We start from the raw sequence: 27,894 nt of genomic DNA, 5'->3' as shown, positions 1-27,894 counted from the left end.
CCTTAGCAAATTTTCATTTTTACAAAGCATTCTCTGAAGATCGACTTCGTATTCAATTCGTGTCATTGGTGTGATATGATGTATAATGTGATGCTATGCGGGATGATGTGATGATATGATGCAAAAAATGATGCTAATGATATGTCGAAGACACACACCCACACGCCCACACTGAAGCAAACAATCTCTGCGTCCCCTTAGGAACGCCTGGAATCTCTTTGCTGTTTATTTTTTGGCTTCACCGTTTATTTTTTGGTGTAAGTTCTGCATCCCCTTAGGAACGTCTTTTGAACTTCTTCGCCTTCTATTTTGGCGGTATAAGTTCTGCATCCCCTTAGGAACGTCTTTTGAACTTCTTCGCCTTATATTTTGGCGGTATTTGGCTCTGCATTCCTTTTGGAACGACTTTTGAGCAGAAAACTTACACTGCGCTCCCTTAGGAATGACTTTTTTGTAGTTTCGGCAAAACTTACGATGCGCTCCCTTAGGAACGACTTTTGAGCTTCAGCGATTTTTGAGCTTCGTAAGTCTGTGAAGAAGATATATTCCATCTCAATAGAAACAAAATTATTGCAAGAATTTAAAACTAGATTTGCATTGCTTGTTTCTTATTGAAAAACAAAATGATATAAAACATAAAAGTATTTCAGAGGTAGGATATCACTCAATAAATGTGCTTTGATTCTGGCACAGTACTGTTGACTGTGCGAGCTTCGGATTCCTCCCTGAATTCATATTGCTGTTGGGAGTGCTTGCGCCCTTCTGGCTACTGACTTCGAGAATAGGTCGGTTGTAGTGGTGGTGGGGGTGGGAGCTGTGGCCAGGAAGCCTATGAATGAATAGCCGAAGCAACATAAGTTGCAGGATGATTGCCCACATATTCTGGTATGTAGGGAGAATGGCACGAAGCAGTGTGCAAGACCTGCTTCGGCTGATTTTGTCGGGCTTTGGCTTCTGCGATCTCCTTTTGCTTCTGAATGGTGATTTGGCACATTCTTGTAGTATGGCCCTTGTCCTCACCACAGAACAAACAATAGATCTTCCTTGGCTGATCCCCATATCTTCCTCGAAGCCCCTGGCGCCTCTGCCTCTTGGAGCTGGCGGCCTGAAAGAGCTTTGTTGTTGCCCCAAAGATTGTGAGGTGAATTCTGACCTTTGAGGCTGGCCTCCTTTGTCGTCGTTCTGATTGGATCTGTGGATCGACTTGACATGCCTCGGGTGGATTCTTCCTCCGAAGCCCCTGGTCATCTCAGAGAATCTATAAGCTTCCTCCCTTCTTTGGTGGAAGTCATTGTCAGCCCAAATGTACTCATCCATCTTCTGAAGCAGCTTCTCTAGAGTCTGTGGGGGCTTTCTGGCGAAGTATTGAGCCATAGGTCATGGCCGAAGACCCTTGATCATGGCCTCAATGACAATTTCATTAGGCATTGTGGGCGCTTTGCCCTCAGTCGCAAGAACCTTCGGACATACGCCTGAAGGTATTCCTCATGATCTTGCGTGCACTGGAATAGGGCCTGAGCTGTGACTGGCTTCGTTTGAAAGCCTTGGAAACTGGTAACTAGCTTGTCCTTGAGCTTCTGCCACGACATGATTGTCCCTGGCCGAAGAGAAGAATACCGTGTCTGGGCTACGTTCCGGACTACCATGACGAAGGACTTTGCCATGACTGTGGTATTGCCCCCGTACGAAGATATAGTTGCTTTGTAGCTCATCAGAAACTGCTTTGGATCTGAGTGCCCATCATACATGGGGAGCTGAGGTGGCTTGTATGATGGGGGCCATGGGGTAGCTTGCAGTTCTGCTGCCAAGGGAGAAGCATAATCAAAAGTAAAGGTATCATGACTAAAATCATCATACCATCCATCTTCGTTGAATAGGCCCTCTTGACGAAGCTCCCTGTGTTGGGGCCTTCGGTCTTGGTCATCTTGAGCAAGCTGACGCACTTCCTCAGTAGCTTCATCGATTTTTCTTTGAAGATCGGCCAGTCGAGCCATCTTCTCCTTTTTCCTTTGTACTTGCTAATGGATGATTTCCATGTCCCTGATCTCTTGATCCAACTCTTCCTCCTGGAATGTTGGACTGGTGGCCTTTCTCTTCTGGCTTCGAGCCTCTCGGAGAGAGAGATTCTCCTGGTTTGTGTCCAGTGGCTGCAGTGCAGCAGCCCCTGGCGTTGTTATCTTCTTCGGCGGCATGACGAAGGTCAGGGCTTTGCCGAAGGTTGTGGAAGTAGGTACACCGGAGGTGGGCGCCAATGTTGGGAGCTCAAATGTTATGAGATAAGAACAAGGCAACACAAATGTTAATGGTTAAAGGCACTTCGTCCTTCGAAGCATTTTCCTTTAGGATATAATGATCTTCAGACGAAGGTCATGAAGGACTTACCTTCATCATTGCAAAATATATTAATGAAAGAACAAGCATATGAAATATAATAGAACTTGAATAATCATGACATTATTAATATATCTTCTTCCGATTAACATGGATAAACAGAAACAATATTGAATTACATTTGTACCTTTGGCTTGACAGAAGGTAAAAGTCCAAGCGTGATGCACAAAATGAATACAAGTCAGCGTGAACAGTATGGGGGTACTGTTCATCTATTTATAGGCACAGGGCGTAGCCTGTGTAAATTTACATTCATGCCCTTCATTTTTACTATTGACTTATGGACAACCCAATGGGGACTAGATAGCCTTTTCCTCTTTAAGACGGTTCCTTTTTCTGCCCTTGCGCCGAAGCTCCCTTGCGTGTAGCTTCGGAGCAACATCAGCCTTCGTCTCGACCATGCTTTTCACGTCGTATATGGTTTTAACCCGAGTCCGAAGGTACCTGTTCACATGTTACTCTTGGAAAACATTGTTAAGTCATGTTTTTGAGGACCTTCGGAAGACGAAGGCCCCCAACAACACACAAAGAGGGTAATAAGACAATATCCCCATCTGGAGACATCATAGCACATGCCAAAATAGGAACAATCTATTGCATGTACATACACACATATAATATATTCAATTTATTGATACGTTACAAGAAAAATACAAAGAACAATCTAGAAGTTTCTGTTCTCTCAGACACACATCAATAAAACACGCAGGTGAATAAAATACAAGGAAAAAGATCACAAGAATCTTCTAAAATATGATATATAACCAACAATAGAAAAGAATACAAGGAAAAGGATCACAAGAATCTTCTAAAATCTGATATATAACCAACAATAGAAAAGAATACAAGGAAAATGATCACATGAATCATACAATTTCCAATTGTTGTCTGCATGCCTATACTAGTGCATATTACAGCCGCCAGTGCCTGCAGGGGACTGAAACTGCCGCCCGCTAGGATACACAACAACCAGCGGCCAGGGACTCCACGCCTTCAGGTGATCCTTATTCAAGCACACCTTCGCCAACCCCATCCAACAGTCAGCTTTAGATGGTTTGCACTACAACAGAAAATAGGAGACAACCATCAGGTGATCCTTATTCTTAATCACAATGATGTAACTAGTTTAGACAAGTGATCCATGCACGGTTGCACCATGATTCCTGAGAGTTTCCGCCATTTCAGGTTCTGGCCAAATAATATTCAGTTTTATGGTTGTTGTACCTACAAAAAAAATACACATCGTGTGTAGGTTCAAACACAAAAGGGTCTATATTTCAACTCACTTGACAAAATCAGATGGAGTTCCTATCGAGCATTACAAGACTTAGTGTTGTTTTCGCAGAATCTAAGTAAAGAAGAGATCATATGGGGTCACCAAATTTCCCCAAAACATCACAAGGAACTTTCTTAAATGTTCATTGATCGCTGAATGTGTAGTAAGAATTATACGAAAGAAATATAAGTAGGCTATAAGATGAACATTGTAATTTTTATCAGCAACAAGAAAGCCTTCCATTCCCAAGCTAGTTGGGTTGGCTACAGCCTACATATGAGACCAACAGGAGACACAAAAATTGAGGATGTAAAATCTAAAGCGGTACAATATTAAAGCCTAGTCTTCTAAGAAGAAATGTGAATCTTGTCAAGTATATAATATAGAATACCCAAAGATTTGGGGCCTGTTGGGGACTTGTTCTCAAATGCTATGAGTCAAGAACAAGGCAACATAGAAAATGTTAATCGGTAAAGTCCTTCGTCCTTCGAAGCATTATTCCTCTCAGGATATAATGGTTTTCGGACGAAGGTTATGAAGGGCATACCTTCATAAATATATTATATAATAACGAAGGATGAATTATAAGAAATATAATGAACAACATAAACAATTATGTCTTATTATCATGTATAAACAGGAATAATCATTGGATTACAAATGTACCTTCAACTTGAAGGAGATGAAAGTACAAGCGTGACGCAAAAGTGAATGCCCAATCAGCCCCCCAGTACGGGGGTACTGTTCACCTATTTATAGGCACAGGTCACAGCCTATGCAAAATTACATTCATGCCCTTTACATTTGATAATAATTCTATTGTAATCTATCGAGGTCTGAATAGCCTTTTCATCTTTAAGTCGGTTTCATTTTGTTGCTATCATGCCGAAGCTTTCCTGCTCACACCTTCGGCGCTGTATCAACCTTCGTATTATTCTGGTCTGCTGTGATACCGATTTGAGTCCGAAGATACCTGTTCACACATTAAACTCCAGAAATACTGTTAAATCCTGTTTTTGAGGACCTTCGTAAGCCGAAGGCCCCCAACAGTAGCCCCTCGCAATATTAATTTGTTTAAAACAATAAATTTAAATTGTGATATGGACGAAGGCTTTACGCCGAAGGTCCGAAAAAACACCTTCCCTTTGCTAGAATAGCAACATTCACTGACAAGCGGGGTCTTTCAATTTTCAGCGCACTGGGCGTATAAATACGGTCATACCACAAACTCATTTGGCACGCTCTCTTGTCATCTGCTCTCGCTCACTCGATTTTTAGCTTTTGTGCACTAAGAATTTCTGAGCTTTTAGTTTTGAAGCTTCGGCTTTGAAAATAGTTTTTTAGTGTTTCCGAAGATGTCTGGAGATAAGAAGGCTGCTGCTGAGACGAAGCTGAGTCTTGACGAAGAGAAAAACTTGGGGTTTCTTATAGCGATGTCGAAGACCAACACGGAAAAAATCACCAAGGAGATTCTAGAAGGTTTGTCTGAGGATACTGGTGACAGCGACAGTTATGATGTGGACAGCGGTGGTGAAGACTCCGAAGATCGTCCCTGGCGACCAAGCCACTCAGTTTATGGTAAATCAACTATCAAAGAGAATCATCTTGTCAACATGAGAGGGAGGTATTTCCGGAATTTGTCCATTGTGAGGGCCGACGAAGGGGAGAAGACTTGTCCACACCCTGAAGAGAATGAAGTCGTAGTGTACCGAAGCTTTTTGAAAGCTGGGCTGCGATTTCCCTTGAGCAACTTCGTCGTGGAGGTGTTGAAAATCTTCGAAGTCTATCTTCACCAACTTACCCCCGAGGCAATTATAAGGCTGAATATCTTCGTGTGGGCCGTGAGAAGCCAAGGTCTGAAGCCTGATGCAAAAAGCTTCTGCAATATACACGAATTATCCTACGAAACAAAACCTTGGGGTAAGGAACAGTATCATAATAATTTTGGCTGCTACAGTTTCGTTTCTCGCTCCGGGTCAAGCTGTCCCGTGCCAACCTTTCGGAAGAGATGGCCCGGCGACTGGACGACAGAATGGTTTTATGTGAAGAATGACCTGTCAGAACGAGAAGATATCAAAGGTATAATTATGCGCCCTATTTGGCAAAGCTTCGGCCTTCGGAGGCCAAAGGTTGAAATGAATGAAGCTGCCGAAGAATGCCAGAGGGCCTTCGGCGTTATCTGTTCTTTTATTGGAACGAGAGATTTAGTACAAGAGCATATTGCCTTCCGGGTATGGCCGCTCGCGGAGAAATGGGAAATGCCGCAAGAAATCATAAAAAAGGCCGACGAAGGTGGACTTGTCAGACTGAAGTACACCTTCAAGTTCGGAGATAAATTTGTTGAGCCAGATGATGACTGGTTAAAAAGCATTGAAAATTTAAGTGATGAGCTGCTTGGGGCTTATTCGAAGGCCGAAGATACTGCGATGTCAGCAGCCTTCGGAGGCCGAAAAAAGAAGAGGCTGAATCGGGTATTCGATGCAATTGGGTTTGTCTACCCTGACTATTGCTATCCCATTCGAAGGCAGAAGAGAAAAAACACAACCTCTGCAATAGAAGAAGCTGAAACTGCTCCTAGCGGGCCAGAACCGAAAAGAAAGAAGATAAAGGTCCTCACACATCGGCCGCGCTATATTGAACCAGCTTCGGTGCCTGAGTTTACCGGGAAAACTCCTTCGGCCGCCGAGGCTGAAAGGCCAACCGAACCAACCTTGCTGCCAGTAGTTACAGAAATGGCCGAAACACCAAAAAGGATAGAATTGGAAGAACCGAAGATTTTGCTACCAGAAACCGAAAAAATGGCCGAAGCGCCATCCACAGAAAAAATGGAAGAAGTGAAAAAACCATCTGAAGAAAAAGCATCAGAAGTTGTGAGTCCTGCAGCAAATGTTGAGACAGTAAAAAATCAAAAAGTGCCAGCAGTGACTCCGAAAAGAAAGAGAATGGCTAATGTGCTAGATGTACTGGAAACAATCAAATCTTCAAGCACACCTCCGAAGAAGGCTGCTGCCACTCCTGAAACAACAGCTGAAATTTCTGATACAAAAGCTCCAGAGCAAGAAACTAAAGCCGAAGCTGGGGCCTCAGAGCCTGTAAAGATAAAATCCTTGGAAACTGAGGAAGAAAAAATAACAAAGCCAAATTTTGTTGAAGAAGTCGGTGTCGTTGCCCCCGAAGCATCCTCCAAAATTCGTGATTATATTGTTCGTCATGCTTCGGGGAAAAAACCATCAGAAAAAGAAGAGCAAGAGGCCCAGCGCTACGCCCAAAAACTGAAGTATCCAAAGGGGGCGTTAATATTCAATGGTAGTGGAGAAGAAGACTTTTTGTATTGTCTCCCTGACAGCAAGGAGATTTCTGTCTGCCGGGAGATGAGCAAGAGCTTCGGATTCCCAACTTTAGAAGACGGGCTCTCGGTGCTGTCGAAGAACGATCTGGCCGACAGCCTGGCCTATAATAGCTTAAAGGTGCGACAAATAGAATCCTTGTATTTTTTGTTGAGACCAAAATTTTTCGTTTGTTTAAATTTATTGACAGACACATATTTCGCTTTGCAGGGTCTGATACTTAGCAATGCCCTCAGGGCACAGAAAGATGCTGAAGACGAAGGGTGTGCTATAGCCCTGAGCAACCTTCGTTCCGAAGTAATTGAACTGAGGAACGAAGGCCTCGAAAAAGATAAAATATTACACTCATTGATAAATAAAATAAAGGAAGACGAAGCTTCTTTTAAGGGTCAAGCTGAAGCTCAGAAGCGCGAAATTGAAGATCTTCGGAAACAACTGGCCAGAGCCAAGGAAGAACGCATACTTGAAGAAACAAGGCGAGAACTCAGCGACCAATGGGCAGATCACCTAGAAGTAACTGTTGAAGAGCTTCGTTCGTCCAAGAAAAGATGCTACAACAAATCTATAGAGTGTGTTAAGAAGTTAAAAGCTAGCTTCGCCAGGGTCGGCGCCTTCTCAAGCGAAGAAAACTTTACGAGAGGTAATCCCGAAGGTCCCATCGAATGGATCGACCACGAAGCTGAGGCCTTCGAAGAAATTTTAAATAGCCGTGGAGATATATGTGCTTTCTCTGGTGCCAGAGGAATTGCCACCATTTTAGAGAAGAAGGGCTGCGGACATGTAAAAATTTTAGCACAATCCGAAGCTGCTTTGTCCTTTGAAGATGCAAGAGATCCTTCGGCCGAAGCTAGTATGATCGGTGGAAAATTTTTCACCGATATCTGGGATAATGGTGGCCGAGAAATGGCCGGAGAAATTATTCAAAAAAGTGAAAAGGGCATTCACGATGCTAGAGAAGTGGCTGAGGCTGCTGAAAAGAGCGCAGAGCCCGAAGGTCAATTAGGTAGTAACTAATAGTTTTTATTGTGTTGTAATTTTTGGTTTTAAGCTTCGTTTGCCATTTCTAATAGCAATGTAGCCGTATCCTGTCCTTCTTCAGATCCTGCTGAAGCGTCTCCGGGCCCCCAGCCGAAAGGAGACGACGAAATTAAAAAGATGGCTGAAGCCATTATGGACGAAGTCGTCAATCGGCTCCTGAATGAGGCTGCAGAAGTTGTTCTGAGAGAAGATTAAATACTATTGTAAATTAAACCTCTGAAATGTAATATATTGTAACATTTTGTAATCCTGAATGTAATATACCCGTTTTTATTGCTCAACTCTTTATGATGCATGAAACTTTAGACGTACCGCTTTTGAGTCTTTGACGAAAAAACACCTTCCCTTCTTTTCATGCTTCGTGAAGAGGAATTTTTCTTTGTCACAACAATATCCAATGTTCTAATAAATAATATCCAGGCTTCGTGAAGATACTTTCCGAAGCTATACGTCCGAAGATCAATAATGTATCTCCTTGTGACATTATGATTTTTCCCTTTTTTCAAAACGTTCTTCTATAGATTAACATGATGTCCACCTCTTGTGCCATATGCAACATGATGTATGATGCTTATGCTATGCGAAATGATGCGATGATGTTATGCTGTGTAAGATGGTGTTTATTCCGAAGATACACACATTCCTGCGACAAAACACAATCTTTTGAACCAGCATTGTCTTTTTACTATAAGCCTCCCTTAGGAGCTTCTTCGCCTTTTACTTCGGCGGAATCAGCATTTATTTTTCGCTGTAAGCCTCCCTTAGGAGCTTCTTCGCCTTTTACTTTCAGTGGTATTCGCGTTGACTTTTCGCGCTTCGCCTTTTACTTAGGCGGTATCAGCGTTGACTTTTCGCTGTATGCTCTGCATTCCCTTTGGAACGACTTTGGAGCAGAAAACTTACACTGCGCTCCCTTTGGAACGACTTTTTTGTGACTTCGGCATACTTACTTTGTGTTCTTTAGAACGACTTTTTGTTGCTTCGAAGAATTTTCGATAGTTCGAAGGTCCTCTTTGTTATCACAAGTCTTTCAACAATTTAATCCTGTGAAGAAAATATATTTTCCTTGTGGGAATCAACGAAACTATTTACATGAAACCTGAACAATGTTCTTTTTTACAGAAAATAAAACTGAATGAAAAAGATTGCTATTAAGGTAGGATATTTGTCAATAGATGTGCTTTGACTCTGGCACAGTGCTGTTGACTGTGCGAGCTTCGGACTGTTCTCTGAAATCCCTTTGATGTGGAGCATATTGGCTCCCTTCTGGCTGCTGACCTTGTTGCAGCGGTGGTGGAGGCGGAGGTTGTTGCCAGGAAGCCTGAGGTTGACTCGCCGAAGCAACAGAAACTGTAGGGTGATTGCCTACATACTCTGGGATGTAGGGCGAATGATACGAAGCAGTGTGCATGACCTGCTTCGGCTGAGCCTGTTGTGCTGCCGCTTCGGCTATTTCTTTTTGCTTCTGGATGGTAACATGGCACATCCTGGTGGTATGACCTTTGTTCTCACCACAGAATAAGCAAAAGATTCTTCTCGGTTGATCGCCAAATCTTCCTCCGAAGCCCCTGGCGCCTCTGCCTCTTGGAGCTGGTGGTCGGAAGGAGCCTTGCTGTTGCCCCGAAGCCTGTGAGGAACATTGTGGCCTTTGCTGTTGGCTCCCTCTATCATCATTTTGTGTAGAGTTATGAATTGATCTAACATGCCTCGGGTAGAACCTCCCTCCGAAGCCCCTGGTCATTTCAGAAAACCTGAAAGCCTCCTCCCTTCTTTGGCGAAAATCATTATCGGCCCGAATGTACTCGTCCATCTTCTGGAGCAGCTTCTCCAAAGTTTGAGGAGGCTTCCTAGCGAAGTACTGAGCTGACGGACCTGGCCGAAGCCCCTTGATCATGGCCTCAATGACAATTTCATTAGGCACTGTTGGTGTCTGTGCCCTTAAACGCAAGAACCTTCGGACATACGCCTGAAGGTATTCTTCGTGATCCTGGGTGCACTGGAACAGAGCTTGAGCAGTAACCGGCTTCGTCTGAAACCCTTGGAAGCTAGTTAACAACAAGTCCTTCAGCTTCTGCCATGAAGTGATCGTTCCTGGTCGAAGGGAGGAATACCAGGTTTGAGCGACACTCCTGACAGCCATAACAAAAGATTTGGCCATGACTGCAGCATTGCCACCATACGAAGATACTGTTGCTTCGTAGCTCATCAAAAACTGCTTCGGGTCTGAGTGGCCATCGAATACGGGAAGCTAAGGCGGCTTGTAGGACGGAGGCCAAGGTGTAGCCTGCAGCTCAGCGGACAGAGGAGAAGCATCGTCAAAAACAAAATTCCCATGATGGAAATTGTCATACCAGTCATCTTCGTTGGGAAAACCCTCCTGATGAAGGTCTTGGTGCTGAGGCCTTCGGTGTTGCTCATCCTGAGCAAGATGACGAACTTCTTCAGAGGCTTCGTCTATCTGCCTCTGCAGTAAAGCTAGCCTGGCCATCTTTTCTTTCTTCCTCTGTACTTGTTGATGAAGCATCTCCATATTTCTGATTTCTTGATCTATCTCGTCCTCTGGTGGTGTCGGGCTAACAACCTTCCTTTTCTGGCTTCGGGCCTCCCGAAGGGAGACTGTCTCCTGATTGTGGTCCAGCGGTTGCAGAGCTGCGGCCGCAGTTGCTGAAGCTTTCTTCGGCGCCATAACGAAGGTTTATGATCGCCGAAGGTGTTCAAAAAACTCAAAGAGTGGAAGTGAGTTCACCGGAGGTGGGTGCCAATGTTGGGGACTTGTTCTCAAATGCTATGAGTCAAGAACAAGGCAACATAGAAAATGTTAATCGGTAAAGTCCTTCGTCCTTCGAAGCATTATTCCTCTCAGGATATAATGGTTTTCGGACGAAGGTTATGAAGGGCATACCTTCATAAATATATTATATAATAACGAAGGATGAATTATAAGAAATATAATGAACAACATAAACAATTATGTCTTATTATCATGTATAAACAGGAATAATCATTGGATTACAAATGTACCTTCAACTTGAAGGAGATGAAAGTACAAGCGTGACGCAAAAGTGAATGCCCAATCAGCCCCCCCAGTACGGGGGTACTGTTCACCTATTTATAGGCACAGGTCACAGCCTATGCAAAATTACATTCATGCCCTTTACATTTGATAATAATTCTATTGTAATCTATCGAGGTCTGAATAGCCTTTTCATCTTTAAGTCGGTTTCATTTTGTTGCTATCATGCCGAAGCTTTCCTGCTCACACCTTCGGCGCTGTATCAACCTTCGTATTATTCTGGTCTGCTGTGATACCGATTCGAGTCCGAAGATACCTGTTCACACATTAAACTCCAGAAATACTGTTAAATCCTGTTTTTGAGGACCTTCGTAAGCCGAAGGCCCCCAACAGGGCCTAGTAAGCATCGCATAGGCGCTGGTAGTAACTAGTAATACCCAAAAATTGTTGTGTATGACTATTCTTCTATCAATTCAATGATACGCGTTGGTAGTAACTAGTAATGCCACATTTTTCTTCCTCCTATAAAAGAACCCTAACCTATTGTGTAGTAAGTTCGCAAGGGCCAGCACACTACAATTGTCTTCAAACAATGATCTTATTCAATCGTACAACTTCTAGGACACTTTGTTAAATATTAGTCATACACTATTGCTAATACTAGTAATCTATGTTAGTTCATCTGTCCAGAATTATGTCGAACATGTTTTACAATTTATTTCTAGGTATTTATTATTGTGTGTGACCACACATCAAAGGTACATTGCACTCATGAATCATGTACCTTGGTAAAGAAGCATGCTCTCTTTGCAGTGTAGAACCTCTTTCTCCTTCTCACTATGATGCTCCTCAAGATGTGCAAACTGCCTTTTGAACTGATGAACTACACTGCACAAAGATATTAGTATTAACGATCTTTTTTTTAAAATGGATGTGAAACTGTGATTCTTAAACTATGATTCTGCAAAGGGAAAATTCTGAAATTGCTATTAGCGTCGGCACCAAAATAATTCTAGGCATGTCGGCACCAAAATGTTTTCAAGTGTGACTGATAGCAAGAATTGTTGAGATGTGCACATTGCTTCAAACAAATGCCTATGCACAACACACTTAATTATTTTCTCTCAATGCAATTCAGCACACATTACTTCAAACAAATGGTTGTGCACATTCCAGTTTTATTAGTATGGCTAAGAAAGCAGCACAAAAGAGCCAAGCATATTGCATGAATTAGTAACTTATCATTAAAATTTAAAGATCAATACTGATTATGATTGAAAATCTATTTAACTTTGATTTGTTTTGTTACAGGGCTCGACTGGTGATTTGAATATTTGACTAGAAAGTCATGTCTTAGAATAATAGGAGTTGGATGCGCATGCACTTCACAACAAATGAATGGCAAACAAATTTCAGAAAGTTCATACAAACTACATTTGGTGGCACTGCTAGAGGAGAAACTGCACCATGTTCATGTTCAAGATGTCGATGCATGTCCTACAGAACACAATCTCAGGTTCAGAGTCACTTGGTTATTAGAGGGTTTGATGAGAGCTTCATCGAAGAAGGAAACCAAGCAAATGATTCAGATGAGGGCAATGCTGCAACAGTTGTCAATGATGATGAAACAGGTGACAGTGGTTCTGTGGCCGAACTAGTTTCAATGCTAATCAGTGGAGCTATATATGAAGACATCATAGGAAATATTAATGAAGAGCCAAATGCAAAAGCAAAGGCATTCTTTAATCTATTAACAGAGGCAAAGAAGGAATTGTATCCAGGTTGCAAGGAGGTCACTAAGGTATCTTTTATAGTAAGGCTCTTTCAGATTAAATACATGTTTGGTCTTAGTAAAAGTGCATTAGCGGCTATACTTCAGTTGTTCCGGCTTGTTCTCCCAGAAAGCCACTGTGTTCCGGACACATTGGATAAAGTACAAAAGGTTATTCATGATCTTGGCCTTGACTACCAAAAGATACATGCATGTGTCAATGATTGTTTGTTGTTTCGGAAAGAATATGCAGCCATGGATACATGTCCAACATGTGGTGAGTCTAGATGGCAACCAACGGTTTCTGGGAACATGAGGAGGCAACCAACAAGCGTGCCCCGCAGAAAATCCTAAGATATTTCCCTATTATTCCTCGATTGCAAAGGTTGTATATGAATTCAACCACATCTGAATATATGCGTTGGCACAAGGAGGGCTTAGTCCAAGATAACAAAATGAGGCACCCTGCTGACTCTAAGGCATGGAAGCATGTAGATAACATATACAAAGATTTTACTTCTGATCCTCGTAACATTCGGTTGGGTCTTGCATCTGATGGCTTCAATCCATTTGGGATGGTCAATGTTGCGTACACTATATGGCTAGTCATTTTAATCCCTTACAACTTGCCACCTTGGTTGTGTTTGAAACAACCTTTCTGGATGTTGTCAATGTTGATACCCGGTAAAAACTCTCTAGGAAACAATATTGATGTATATTTGCAGCCTCTGATTGATGAGCTCAAAGACCTTTGGGGAAAAGGTGTTGAGACATGGGATGCCAAGGAGAAGAAGAATTTTAATTTGAGAGCAATTCTTCTCTGGACAATTAATGACTTCCCCGCATATGGGATGTTATCTGGCTGGAGAACAAAAGGCAAGTTTGCATGTCCATACTGCCACAAGGATACCGACTTCTTATGGTTGAAATGTGGATCCAAGCATTGCTACATGGGACATCGTCGGTTTCTGCCTATGGATCATAAGTGGCGCAAGAACAAGGCCAGTTTCAACAATAATGTGGAAACAAGGGAGCCTCTAGTGCCATTGAGTGGTGAAGGGGTTCTGCAACATTATGAAAGTTTTGAGCAAATCACTTTTGGGAAGTCTCCAAGGAAAAGGAAGCAGCGTGAGGAAGAAACTAGATGGCACAACTGGAGGAAAAAGAGTATTTTTTTGAACTACAATACTAGAAAAAATTGCTCGTAAGGCATAATTTGGATGTGATGCACATTGAGAAAAACATTTGTGACAGCATATTGGGGACTTTGCTAGGTATGGAAGGGAAATCTAAGGATATCGAGAAGGCTTGACTTGACATGGAGCATTTAGACATCAGGAAGGATCAACACATTGTGCTCGGGAATGGAAAATACACCTTGCCAATAGCACTTTACACATTGGGTAAGGATGAGATGACATGGTTATGCCAATTCCTAGAAGGTGTGAAGATGCATGATGGTTATGCCTCTAACATTAAAAGGAGTGTGGATGTGAACAAGTGTAAGGTATCTGGTCTAAAAACTCATGATTGTCATGTTATTTTTCAGAAACTATTACCCATTGCAGTTCGCAATGTTTTGCTAGAAAATGTTGCTCTTCCATTGATTCAGCTTAGTAGGTACTTTAATGCAATATGTTCAAAGGAGCTGAGTGCTGAAGATTTAGAGCAGTTGAGCACCTTGATTCCTGAAACCCTTTGTCGGCTTGAGATGATTTTCCCACCAGCCTTTTTTGATATAATGATCCATTTGCTGATTCATCTAGCTGAAGAGGCTAAACTTGGTGGACCAGTGTGCTATAGATGGATGTATCCAATTGAGAGATATCTACGTACTCTTAAAGCCTATGTACGGAACAAAGCGCACCCTGAAGGCTCAATAGCTGAGGGATATATATTAGAGGAGTGCATGACATTTTGCAGTCGCTTCTTGCAAGACGTGGAAACCAAGCTTAATCATGCAGACCGTCATGAAGCTGCTGTTGTGAATGAACCACCATCTGGCCTAAGCATATTTGCCAACATTGACTACACTAAGAAAGGATTCACTGTCAAGTCACTTTCTAGGAGTGAGCTGCAGCGGATGAGGCACTACATACTACAAAATTGTGATGAGGCTACTCCATGGATAAAGTAAGATCTTATTTCAAAATCTATATTTTGATACTATGCATTGGCATGTTTCATAAAATTTGAATTACCTGAAGCCCTCTTTTAAAATATTGTAGCGAGCATATGGACAAACTAAAAAAATTAAGTACACAGGATGTTGATCAAAGGCACAAGGAACAATTTGTAGGTTGGTTCGAGCAAAAGGTGGGTTGTGAGCAATTTGTTTTATTTGTAATCTCATCCACTAACTGCTGCTCCATATTATATTTGCAAATAACTTAAACATATTTCGTTGGCTGCAGATCAGCAAACTAAATCAACAATGGAAGACAAGTGACCTGCTCTACACACTTTCACAAGGACCAGACCATCGGGCTCGTGTTTTCAACAGATGCTTCATCAATGGATTTCTTTTTCGTATAGAAAAAATAGAGTAGAACCTATGCACACAAAATAGTGGTGTTGTCCTCTTTCAGTGCACTAGATTTTCCTCAAGGAAAGGAAGTTGTCCTCTTTCAGTGCAACTGGTTCCATGTTCCTACCGCCAAGAACAAAGGAAGAGGCTACCAAAGGGATCAGTATGGAATTATTGATATTGATAAAACTCGGTTGTGCTATTTAGATGAGCCTTATATTCTTGGTTCACAAGCTGAGCAGGTATTTTATGTCAATGGTACAAAGAAAAAAGATTGGTGCACTGTTGTAAGAATGAAACCCCGAAATCTGTTCGCCATGCTAGAATCTGAAAATTCAGAAATTGATCTTGATTCAATAGATGTGGGATTGGAAGGCATGAGTGATTCAAGTAGTGATGAAGTATTGGTGAAGTGGAGAAGGTCTGACATGGAAGGTGTAACCGGTGATGCTTGTGTCATTGAGAAAGCGCTTGATGAATTTATAGAAGAAATGTATGATATTGGGTTAGAAGATGAGGAGGATGAAGAAGACAGCACATACATTGATGATGGATATGTAGCACCTGTGGACTCATCACGAGACTCAAATGATGATGATTTTTTTGTTTAAAAGAAAAGTCACAGACTATTGGCACACACTGAATTGAGGCAAACACGTACAATCGTGTAACTATTATATATTTCATTTGTAATGATCTTACAATCACGTACCTCTTATTTTTATATTCTTAATAATGTATGCACCAACTGATCTATATGTATGCGCCAGCTGACACATACTTGGATGTAATCTTTTTATTCTGCTAAGCATCCCAAATACACTAAGGATTTGAAAAATTGAGACAACTATGGTTTACCAGACCGACAGCAACATCACCATAGAGTTTAGTTACCTGAGGCCCACCATAGGCGCCTGGCTGCTTTGGGGTGTCCATGAGAAAATGGCACCACCAATTCTGAAGTTGAAACCTCATTAAGAGGCAAATGGCTGAAAGCATTGGAAATGAAAGAGGAACAATTAGCTGCTAGAAAAAGAAATGGGAACAAGAAGCCATTACACATAGAAAAAAATAACAACACATACATTTCCAAACGATGATGATTTCTAGAACACATAGAAAAGAAATGGGAATAAGAAGCCATTGCTGAACACATACATTTTCAGAACTGTCACAATTACACCTTATGTACAAGTATTTTCAGACCTGAAACTAAAAAGGTAAAACCAAGCACAATTGTCACAATTCTTTTAGACATAAAAGCTATGGCGCATAACCTATAAACTGATTATTCATGCACATACATAAATTAGGCTAGAAATGGGGAACTGTGGCGGAACTGCCCGAATTATTCCAACTTAAGTGCCTAAGTCCCGCCTTAGAGGCTAGACCACACTTAAATGGGAATAACACGTCAATCCCTCGAATCTAGTCCGACAATGCCACTGACAGGATCAAGTACCACATTCTCACTGGATGGTGAGTCACAGAGCAAATACAATAAAGCATAAAACCATACATTAAGGAGTATTAAATTTATTACATCATCATCGGAGTTTTAGCAAAAGTAGGCATCATTGTTCGAAGTGCAGCGGAATAAAACTAACAATAAATAAACAGAGAGATGGGGAAGCCTGTCCCATCACTCCTCATGCTCCTCCTCAGCCGAGGCAGGATCCCACTCGACTGTCCAACCCGGTGGCAAGATGGACGGCCAAGTCACTCCAGCAACCATGTCCTCGAGAGAACCTGTAAAATTATGCCACAAGCAAGGCTGAGTATACTAATACTCATCTAGACTTACCCGGTGTGAGGAGTCTACTCCTCTACCTCTAGACATGCAGCTGTTTGGCTGTGGGGTTTGGTTGCCAAAAGCACTAGCTGAGTTTATAAATCAAGTTTTAGCTTTGTCAAGTTTTAGTGTGACTCTCTTAAGACTAGATGTGTACTATCTACTCATTCATGGTATCAAGCAAATTTAGCAATCAACATCTTTTGCCACATCATCACATTTCCACTTGTTACTCAATGCAGTACAATGGATCAAGCAGTCTCATTAGCTGCGAGAAGCAGACGATTCGAATCGAGTTTTTATCCTTGCAAGGTAAACCTAAACACACGACGGGGCGAGGCACTCCGTCCCCACACACATCAACTGTCCCCATCGATTCCCCGTCAGTAGATCAGGGCTCACCGCCTTAGCGTACAATGCCTCACTGACCCCGACTGCCGTCGTGCAGTGACCGCACTTGTACCCACCATAACCGGAATGGGAGACCACGTCTCAGGTCGTGTGAGGGGCAAAGTCTACTGCCAGGTTCAATCAGGTACTAGTCTTACTGATTTACCATATTTCTCGGCATGTGCTTAGTATGTTCAAACGCTTGACACAGGTATCTGCACGTTAATCCTTATTCCAATTTCATCTCGTAGACCACGCATCCCCATGGATCCGTGTCCACAGACCAATCATCAATATGATATGAAAGTGGGTACAACCAATTCCTGACCTCGCGCGAGTGCTAGAAAAATCACTCGACTTCTACCGAGATCCCTAATTAGCAAGGCAGCTGCTCGACCTAGCATACTAGTATCCATTTCAACAAGGATTTCCTGAGTTCATGCAACTAGGGTTTCAATCAACTCCTACACTTAAGTGCACAATACAAGCCTACAAACATTAAGTGTAGTAAAATATCATATAGAACAGGTTATGCATAAAACCGGGGCTTGCCTTCCAAAGCTGGGGCAGGCAGATCCTCTGGGGCAGGCTCTGGTGCTGGATCCGGGGCTACCTCCTGAGCAACTCCTTGCTCCGGCACGAGGACGTACTCTCCATCAGCGAGGTTGCAATCTATCGAATGCAATGAATAAGAATATGTATGCTATGATTATGCAGCATTTAATAATCATTATGCTAAGTGAAGAAAAACTAAGTTAGTTAGTAACTTAGGGTTTCTTGGTTATACGTGGCTCTTAGTGGTTTATGCTTATCAACTTTAGGTTTGGGTTTTGCCTAGGGATAAGCATAGTGGATTGAAACTTAGATTTCCCTTAGATGTTTTAGTAGGCATTTAAGGGGTTTTGCTGGTTGGGTTAGGATGACATTAATCTCCACTATTAATTCCCCTTTTTCATTTACTATTTATGAATTCTAGTGTGGGTTTGAACTACAACAGTGGTTTAACTTTTTCCAAAAATTCTATAAAAATTACAGTGGGTTACTATTTGTCACTGCAGGCTGTCCTATAAATTTGAGGTGGATACCGATTCAGATACTACTTGTGCAAAATTAACAAAAATAAGTTTTAAAAGGGCATTTTACACTATAGCTGTGATTTAATTGAGGTTTCTGTACCAAATTGTATTTTTGTCCAGATACATAGATGATATTAGGCCTCTGTGTTAAAAATCACAGAAAAAAGGCCTACTAGATATTTAGTTGTGAATTTCTAAAGTTTTATGCCAAAAAGGTGCTTATAACTAACTTGTTATTTGAAAAATATCAAACAACAGATTTCATATTTTTTCCTATGTTTATAATAACAAAACATTAGTTATCCCAAGGTTTGGGGTGTTTTCTCCTTGGGGTTATTTTTCTAGGGTTTTTCTAAGTTTTCCTTGTTTTCCTAAAATAAAAGGTATCTCATTTATTCTGTACTAAACAAGGGTATAATAAATTTTTCTAGTGAACTATACTGAATAAGTAAACTAACAAAAATGTGGGTGTTCCCTGGTTCTTATTGTAAACTACCTTTAATATTTTCTCTAACTTTTAAGCAAAAAGTGTTTACATTATTTAGGATCTGGCAAAATTGGTTTGACTCGATTTGGGTAAATCAAACTGAAGTTATGAATTTTTCAAGTTCTGTTTGGTTTTAAATCAAAATATTTTAAAAGGTTTCCTGGAAAACTACTTTGCACCGAGGACCCTGGGTTCTTTCTAAATCAATCCATTCATTTCTACCCCTGCGCTACTATTCCCCTGAGTCACTGACAGCGCACAAAACCCCCTGGCCTTTCCTTCTTCTTCCCCGAGGTCCCTCCCCTTATGTAAACAGTAGCCGCGGAAAGGAAAAGGGCGGTGCGGCTTACCGGCGGCGAGAGAGGTCCGGCGAGGGGTGGGGTTGGCTTCGGGAGGTCCTGGCGGTCACAGCGAGGTACGGCTCGACGGCGATGGTGGCCGGAATCGACCGGTCCACGTGCGCAGGCGGGTGAACTCATCGGCGGTGGGTGCTCCGGCTTAACCACGGCGATTTAGTTCAATTAAACGGCACGATGAGCTCCACGGGATGACGTAGAGGCTATGTGCGCAAGGAATCGAAAAATGGTGCAGAGACTTACCCGGTCTACGTTCACCGGCGATCGGGTGAAGTCCGGCGACCGTGGACTGGCTTCTCCGGCGAGGCAAAGTCCGATTCCTTGCTCGGGGAGCTTCACCGAGGCATGCACGGTCCACTCCGAGGGTCGGGCGCGGCTGGGAAAGGCTCTGTTGGTCGGTCTACGGTGGCGGGGGATCGGGTGGCCGCGGGCACGCTGTCTGCAGGGCAAACGCCGGTGATCTCTGGCTCCGGTGAGGTGGAGAGCACGCGGGGGAGTACGGTTAAAGCTATGGTGGGCTTTATAGGCGCGGACGCGAGCAGGAGACACGGGCGCGACGCGGGGCGCGCGGGGTCGGGCGCTGGGCGTGCTCTGGCGCGCTCAGAGCGCGTCGAACACGTGGAAGTGTTCTTCTGCCCTCGTTCAACAGCTCGCCGAGATCGCAAGCGTGCGAATTTTGGCAAAAATCCGGCACAGGCCTCCTCCTAGCACCTAGGGTTGTCTCTTGTATGTGAGTCCCCATGGCAGATATGCCCTAGGTAGGGAGATTTGCGGACGCTAAATCTGGCTTGTCCCTCTGTCCACCTCGCGACAAAAACCATGCCAAATCTTGTCAAACATCTTGGGCTCGGTTTCAAACTTTTCCAGTGGGTGCCTTAGGTGGTATGACACATTTTTGGTATACAACTCAAGTGGTTTTGGTGCCATTTACTAAGTGAACACGGTGGATCTTTAGATTAGGTTCAAAATTTAACTTAGAAAGAATTAGAGAGCTCTAGTGTGCTCTCTCCTTAAGGGGGAAATTTGGGGTCTTCAAGGGGCCTTTTTGCAATGTTCCCACCCTTCATTTGCTAGGTTACAAGGTTACTAAAAGTTGTTTAAGAACTAAGATCATGCTTTGGCAATTTGGTTGACTTAACCACTAATCACTGGCCTGGAAGTCTAGTGCTCTTAGGTGCCCTTTCTAGGGTTTAATCTTCTTGGCTCCAAATGACCAATGTTCCACTTGTGTGGTTGAAACCCTTGCCATTCACTTTTATTAGTTAACCCATGTTTCCAAGGTTTTATGCTCTTCTTCTCAATTCTCTTCCACATGTGATCACAGTTATTAGTGCATAAATGTGCCATGGCCATGGTAACACCTGGGGTGTTACAGCCCTCCCCCCTTAAAGGAATCTCATCCCAAGATTTTAGGTAGAGTCCTTTGGAGGGGTGACATGAAGGTGTGTTGGTGTGTTGCTCCTTCTTTTATCCAAGTTCTCTAGTTAACTGCTCTTCGAATGTCATTCTCTTTGCGACTTCAGAAGGAAGTCATTTTTGAGTCATTTCCAAAACTTACACTACCCTTAACATCTAAGTTTTTCTCATATTTGAATTCAAAGGGCAGGTGGGGTGGGGTTTTGGGTTGCGTACCGACTCCGTTGGGCAGAAAGTCGGGGAAGCGAGAGTGTAGAAAATCCTCAGTCTCCCACATAGCTTCTTCTACTGAATGGTGACTCCACTGAACCTTATACATTTTGATTGACTTTGCCCGCGTTTATCTCTCCTTTTGGTCCAATACCTTGATGGGGTGCTCTTGATAAGACAAGTCTGTTCTATCTCAGTTTCTGGTTCAGGTAATACTTCAGTGGGTAAGCGGACACATTTCCGTAGCTGAGATACATGGAACACACTGTGAACTGCTGACATGTGGGGTGGCAAGTCCAACTGATAGGCTACGGGTCCACAAGTGGCTTTGATCTCATAGGGTCCAATATAGCGAGGAGCTAACTTGCCCTTGATTCCAAATCTCTGGACACCTTTGGTGGGTGACACCTTAAGATACACATGATCTCCCACATCAAACTGTAGAGGCTTCCTTCTCTTGTCATGATAGCTCTTTTGCCTAGCCTGAGCAGCTTCTAGGTTCTTCGTAATAACTCTAACCTTTTCCTCTGCTTCAAGTACCAAGTCTGGTCCAAAAATTTCCCTCTCTCCAGCTTGTGACCAATTCAACGGGGTTCTACATCTTCTCCCATACAAGACTTCAAAAGGTGCCATCTTTAGACTGGACTGGTAGCTGTTATTATAAGAGAACTCTGCCAAGGAAAGACACTTGTCCCAATTTTTACCATAATGTAGCACACAGGCTCGCAACATGTCTTCGAGGATTTGATTCACTCTTTCTGTCTGGCCATCTGTCTGTGGATGGTATGCTGAGCTTCTTATTGCATGGGTCCCAAGTGATTCTTGGAGCTGCTCCCAAAAGCGTGCCACAAAAAGTGCTCCTCTGTCAGATACAATGGTCTTCAGAATGCCATGCAAACGTACTATTTGATCAATATAGATTTCTGCATACTTCTCTGTCTTGTGGGTGGTATGCACTGGCAAGAAATGAGCAGTCTTGGTCAACCTATCCACAATGACCCAAATAGAATCATGGTGCCGGGAGGTATTTGGCAATCCCACGATAAAATCCATGCAAATGTCCTCCCATTTCCAAGATGGTATGGGAAGGGGTTGCAAAGGGCCTGCTACCTTCAAATGACTGGCCTTGATTCTCTGGCAGGTGTCACATTCAGATATATACTTAGCAATTTCCCTCTTCATTCTGGTCCACCAGTATAAGGATCTGAGATCATGATACATCTTATTGCTGCCCGGGTGCATGTTGAATTTTGAAAGGTGAGCTTCATCCAATATCTTCTTCCTGAGCTCAGGGTTCTTGGGAACAACCAATCGATCTCCAAACCGTAGGATTCCTTTGCTATCCTGATGGAAGCATTTGTATTTCTCTGCCTTCTGCTTGATCATTTCCTTAATTACCTGGACACCCTTGTCTCCACTCTGTGCCATGACGATTTGCTCTTGTAATGTGGGCTCCACTGAAATATAATTTAAAGCACCTGAGGAAACAACTTCTAGGTTTAGTTTGCACAACTCATCACATAGGGTGGTGACTCTTGCATCCATGTTCATACAATTGCACTGGGCTTTCCTGCTTAAGGCATCTGCCACAACATTGGCTTTGCCAGGATGGTAATGCACCTCCAAATCATAGTCCTTGATTAACTCTAACCATCTTCTCTGCCTCATATTAAGATCCGCCTGACTGAAAATGTATTTGAGACTCTTATGATCAGTGTAAATGTTACAGTGAGCTCCCATTAAGTAATGTCTCCATATCTTGAGAGCATGAACCACAGCTGCTAACTCCAGATCATGTGTGGGGTAGTTCTGCTCATGGGGTCTGAGTGCTCGGGAGGCATAAGCAATGACTCTGTTGTCTTGCATTAAGACACATCCCAATCCAGTACCGGAAGCATCGCAATAAACTTCAAAGGGCTTGGTGTTGTCCGATTGAGCTAGCACTGGCGCTGTTGTCAAATGCTGCCTTAGTGTATGAAAGGCATCCTCACACTTCTGGCTCCAATCATACTTGACTCCTTTCTTCAACAATTCAGTCATTGGCTTGGCAATTCTGGAGAAATCCGGAATGAATCGTCGATAATACCCTGCCAATCCCAGAAAACTCCGAATCTGTCTCACTGTGGTAGGAGGTTTCCAATCCATCACTTCTTGTACCTTCTCAAGATCAACTGATATCCCATCCTGAGAAATGGTGTGACCCAAAAATTTAATTTCTCTTAGCCAGAAATCACATTTAGACAACTTAGCATATAGACGATGATCCCGCAGTCGCTGAAGCACGATGTGCAGATGCTCAGTATGCTCGTCTTCACTCTTGGAATAGACCATAATATCATCAATGAAAACCACCACAAATTTGTCCAGCTCTGGGATGAATACTAAGTTCATTAAGTACATGAAATAAGGCGGGGCATTGGTTAGCCCAAAAGACATCACCAAAAACTCATAGAGCCCATATCTGGTAGAGAAAGCCGTCTTCGGAATATCACTGGCACGGATCTTGATTTGATGGTAGCCCGAGCGAAGGTCTATCTTGGAGAACACTTTAGCTCCCACCAACTGATCAAACAAAACATCAATGTGGGGCAGTGGGTATTTGTTCTTGATGGTTACCGCATTGAGAGGGCGGTAATCAACACACATTCTCAAACTCTCATCCTTTTTCTTCACAAATAGGGCTGGACATCCCCATGGTGAAGTACTTGGGCGAATGAACCCCTTGTCCAACAACTCTTGTAGTTGCTTTTTCAATTCTGCTGATTCCGCTGGAGGCATCCTATAAGGCCTCTTGGATATGGGAGCAGTCCCAGGCTGCAATTCAATCGCGAACTCTATATCTCTATCAGGTGGCATCCCTGACAATTCATCTGGAAAAACATCTGGGTAGTCACAGACCACAGGGATTCTCTCAACTGGGGACTCCATCATGGTGAATGCACAAGAACGGGTACAACCCTGATCGGGTGGGTACAAGGTGATCACGCCATCCAGTGGGGAGTGGATTTCTATGGCTCTGGCTGTGACATCAATCACCGCGTGGTGTCGCGATAACCAATCAGGCCCCAGGATGATATCCACACTATCCAATCCCATTATCAAGATAGTGGTTTTAAATATGAAACTACCCAACTTAATTAGTACGTGTCTATTGATCTTATAGGTGGCAACCCTGCCTCCGGGTGTAGAAATTGTGATACCCCCATTGGTGTGGAGAAAAGGTAACTGACACTTGGCACTAAATTTGGTAATGATAAAACTGTGTGATGCACTAGAATCAAAAAGAATAATTGCGGGGTAATTCAAAACTGAAAAGATACCAGTCAAGACGGGTGCTCCCTCTGGAATATCAGCCATGGTGGTGAAGTTCAGCCTGCCCTGCCTCACTTGCACCTTCTGTCTCTTGCCTTGATTCTGGTTGGCATTCTGTCCCTGCCTCTGCTAGTTTCTGTGGCAATTCTTGGCATAATGCCAGTGTTACCACAAGTGAAACACTTGTTGGCATTGGCCTGGCGGAACTGCTGCTGCTGTTGATTGTTCCTCTGCACTGGAAACTGGGTGCGGTTGGGTGCCTGCTGCTGCTGCTGTGGTCGGATCACCCAACGTCCTTGCTGGTGTTGAGGTCCTCTATTCTGAGTGTCAGACACGATCCTGAAGCGCTGTGGCTGAGCTGATGGTCCTGCCACAGGGGTCTTCCTCTTCTTCTCTGCCTGACGAGCTGTGATACAGTCCTTCTGAGAAATGGCCATGTTGACTAACTCATTATAGTTGTTGGCCCTGACTGTGTTGAGACAGTCACGGAGCTTAGTGTTGAGCCCCCTCCTGAACTTGTCCCTCTTCTTCTCGTTAGTGTCTGCATGATATCCGGCATACTAGCACAGGTCATTAAAGGCCTGAGCATACTGTAACACTGTCCGGTTTCCCTGAGTGAGTGCCAGAAACTCGTTGAGATTGTGGTCCATAATGCCTGCTCATATATGGTGCCCCCTGAAAGTTGCCTTGAACTCTCTCCATTCCACCTCATGGTCAGCTGGATGCATAGCAAGATAGTGGTCCCACCATGTTCGCGCGAGTCCGCGAAGCTGCTGGGTGGCGAACCTGACCTTATTCATCTCTGAACAAACTCCATGGAGTAGCGGGAATTTGGATTCCACTACCCTCAGCCATACATCAGCATCAAGTGGGTCCTCTGCCCTGGTGAACAACGGTGGCTGAGTACTGAGGAACTCCTGGTAAGTGGCTGCGGCCGGGTGACGCTGATGGTCACCACCACCATAGTGCTAAGGTGGCGGCTGACGCTGAGCTAGCTGTCGCAAGATCTCGTTCTGTTGAGCCATCAACTCTTGCAGAGTAGGAGGCGGTGGCGGTGGTGGAGGAACGCGCTCATTCTGACCACGATGCGCTCTTCCTGCCATCTGAAAAATCATATATATTCTCAATATCACATTTTTGAGGTTCAAGGTTCAATTGTGGTGAAAGAGTCAAAAAGGGTAAAACCCACATATTCTTGCATGCTATAAAAGATTTCACATGGCATAAACTTTTCTTCTTAAATTAAGACTGACACCATTCATCAACCACGCTCCCAAAAGAGTTTGTCGTGATTACATCAATGACCCAAAAGACTCAACTCTATCTAGCCTAGTACCCCAAGGGTGCAAAAGCTAAGCTAGCTTCGAGGAGTTCTACCATCACAGACTTCTAACTCTATCCCTGCGACCTAGTGAGCAAACGAGGCAACGCTCGACTCGGGGGAAGGTGGTCTCCCTGAGCCAGTAGTGTCCAAGCTGGAGGCAGGCTCCTCTCCTCCCTCGATATCGACATCCTCGTTGGCCTCCATGTCCTGGATCTCCTGGTGATGCATATCCAGATGCTGGTTAGCCTCCGCAAGTTGCTGCTGAGTGTTGATAAGCTGGTCCTCGAGAACCTAGATGGTGTTCTCCCTCGTTCCCACTAGCTCCTCAAGCTCTTGGATCTCATTTGACAATTGTTCCACCTGTAGGTCTTTTTCCACCATCTCAGTGGACAAGTCAACCACAAGTTCCTCTCTGTTATCCAAAGTGATCTTGGTTGCCTCCAACAATGCCATTAGATGGGACATTGCCTCTCCACGCATCACTTGCAGACGATACAGGGCATTCATGCATCGCACCATCAAGTGAGCAGTCTGACCTGGGTAGATAGCCCAGATATCCTTGGCATGCTCCCCTCAGTCCTTCCACATTGGGTCATCCTCCTTCTCCGCGGGGAACAAGCCAATGGGGTGAGTGGACAGCTCCAAGGGGTGGAATCCACAGAAGGTGGTCAGTCCGTGAAGAGCAATCGCCTCGATAGTATCCTCAGCTCTGTATCCAAAAGACTCAGAGTCCAGCAAACGCCAGCCCGGCTGTAGGGGATGAGGCTCCAGGGTCATCCTCACCCTACAGCGGGGCACTCGGTGCTTCTCGAACAACTGCGCCGTGTACTAGGGAGGCGTCGTGTAACCAGCTCCCAGAAGTACCTCCCACAAAATACGGGGAAACCCTCTCGTGCAAGTCCGTCAGTGCGGGACTGTGCATTCCCTTCGTCCGAGGATCCGTGAGAAGTCATCTGTGTACGGTTAAGCGTAAGTAAAAGAAAAAGAAGTATAAAATGAAAAGAGATCGCAACTCAGCCTCTTCATAACTACGACAATGGTACGGGGTACTTAATTTGTCATCATTGTATATTTAAGTTCTTACCTGATTATTAACTAGTTTAATCAAGAATGCATGCATGCTCATCCTAAACGACCTCACATCAACTTAGAGGGAATAGGAAGGAACTCCCATCCTTTATAGTAGCCTGTAGGGCTTACTTAATTAGCCACCTAGCTACCCCTCTATCATCCTAAGGCTTCATGTCCTAGGTCTATCCTTATCGCCCTGACAATCTATCCAACATTTGTTTCTAACCAGTTTTACTTTGAAAAAGTATGGTATTTATAGTTTATTGATTCCTCTGTGGTGGTACGAGCTCCGATACCAGCTGTGGCGGAACTGCCCGAATTATTCCAACTTAAGAGCCTAAGTTCCGCCTTAGAGGCTAGACCACACTTAAATGGGAATAACACGTCAATCCCTCGGATCTAGTCCGACTAGGCCACTGACAGGATCAAGTACCACATTCTCATTGGATGGTGAGTCACAGAGCAAATACAATAAAGCATAAAACCATACATTAAGGAGTATTAAATTTATTACATCATCATCGGAGTTTTAGCAAAAGTAGGCATCATTGTTCGAAGTGCAGCGGAATAAACTAACGATAAATGAACAGAGAGATGGGGAAGCATGTCCCATCACTCCTCATGCTCCTCCTCAGCCGAGGCAGGATCCCACTCGACTATCCAACCCGGTGGCAAGATGGACGGCCAAGTCACTCCAGCAACCATGTCCTCCAGAGAACCTGTAGAATTATGCCACAAGCAAGGCTGAGTATACTAATACTCAGCTAGACTTACCCGGTGTGAGGAGTCTACTCCTCAACCTCTAGACATGCAGCTATTTGGCTGTGGGGTTTGGTTGCCAAAAGCACAACATGAGTTTATAAATCAAGTTTTAGCTTTGTCAAGTTTTAGTGTGACTCTCTTAAGACTAGATGTGTACTATCTACTCATTCATGGTATCAAGCAAATTTAGCAATCAACATCTTTTGCCACATCATCACATTTCCACTTGTTACTCAATGTAGTACAATAGATCAAGCAGTCTCATTAGCTGCGAGAAGCAGACGATTCGAATCGAGTTTTTATCCTTGCAAGGTAAACCTAAACACACGACGTGG

This window comes from Zea mays, chromosome 6, assembly GCF_902167145.1.
Source record: "Zea mays cultivar B73 chromosome 6, Zm-B73-REFERENCE-NAM-5.0, whole genome shotgun sequence".
Classification (NCBI taxonomy): domain Eukaryota; kingdom Viridiplantae; phylum Streptophyta; class Magnoliopsida; order Poales; family Poaceae; genus Zea; species Zea mays.
The sequence above is the reverse complement of the archived record's forward strand: the minus strand, read 5'-3'. Positions refer to the sequence as shown.